The sequence below is a fragment of the Hibiscus syriacus genome, unplaced genomic scaffold (genome assembly GCF_006381635.1).
Source record: "Hibiscus syriacus cultivar Baekdansim isolate YM2019G1 unplaced genomic scaffold, ASM638163v2 tig00110450_pilon, whole genome shotgun sequence".
In the NCBI taxonomy this organism is placed as follows: Eukaryota; Viridiplantae; Streptophyta; class Magnoliopsida; order Malvales; family Malvaceae; genus Hibiscus; species Hibiscus syriacus.
The window spans coordinates 9,689,046-9,690,349 of record NW_024062743.1 but is presented as its reverse complement, the minus strand read 5'-3'; the positions used below and the strand labels follow the sequence as shown (position 1 = coordinate 9,690,349).

Below are 1,304 nucleotides of genomic sequence, written 5' to 3'. Positions count from 1 at the left end.
GACCAACATTTGACTTAAAAATGTATCTACTAACATTTAATTTATTGATAAACTAATTTATGTATTATTTTAATAAAAATATTAACGATGTATATTGTATAAATTAACTGATGACATTACAAAAAAAATAATTAAATTATATCAAACTAAAGTGCAAGAATAAATCTCAAAGTTCAACCTAATAAATATAAAAATGCCATAGTTTAACATTTCCCCTAAAACAATGATTTTCGAATAATTGTAGTCGAGCTAAGTTTCTATAGGATAATAGCAGTATTGAATTTTGGAACTGGAAAATATTATTAACAAAATTTTTTTAAAATATTGATTTAAGTGGAAAATAGGAAAATTTATTGATTAGTGAAGATAGTTTTTAGTTTCTTACTCTAAATTAAAACATTTTTTTTATAATTACTTAGAGTCAGGATTGCAAAATCAAGTCATTGATATTTGCTGGTAAAACTCCTCAACTGCGCCGCAAAATTCATGTTGTGCGAACTTGTGCTACATTATGACAAACTTTCTATTTGAAACATCATAACCAAGTCGTTGTAGTATAGTGGTGAGTATTCCCGCCTGTCACGCGGGTGACCCGGGTTCGATCCCCGGCAACGGCGTTTTATCATTTTCCCCCTTTTTTGTGGTGTTGGGCATGGGGAGTTGTTTAGCAGGGCTTGGTATTAACACTTGTTCTGGTATAGGGATAAGCTGACTCTTTTCATAACCATCAATGTCCCCATTTAAGATAAGAGAGTATTTTTAATATTATTATATTCTCAACTGCTTCACAAACTATTTGTAGTAACTTACAACCATCACCATTTTCTTAATTTACAAGGAAAGTACTATCTTTAGTCCTACAATATGTATGAATGAAAATTACAGTAACTGGTTTTCTTATAGGAAAGAGGAGAAACAGATGCCAAAGCCAAATGATACTTGCCTTGTGAGTGATATTCCATATAAGCTGATATACATTTTCATCATCTACTAGGGCAACACTCCCCTTGGAGCTTATCATGTTTTTTTATACAATAAAATTATAAACAATCAATTAGACTAGTTAAAAGTAGCAAACAGAATTGAGTCTTGTTTAAGCCAAAAAACAGTTATATGTTGTAAGTTTGATATTGTACTACGAATACGATGACGCTGAACATCTCGTGACAATGCTCCTCGACAACCCAATTTATTGACCTGCGAACAAAAATATTCTAACGCTGTGCTAACAAAGCTATGTCGTACACATCTACTTTATTAATATACTATTTGTAGTTCATAACTGTAAGCATATTAGGCAGTAT

The 1,304-nt window shown here is 31.0% G+C and overlaps 1 non-coding gene across 1 annotated transcript; it reads left to right on the top strand.

Moving 5' to 3' along the window:
- The first annotated feature begins 545 nt into the window (after nucleotides 1-545).
- Nucleotides 546-617, top strand: TRNAD-GUC. Its single transcript has one exon. It is a non-coding gene; the product is annotated as a tRNA-Asp (tRNA).
- The last annotated feature ends 687 nt before the right edge of the window (nucleotides 618-1,304 follow it).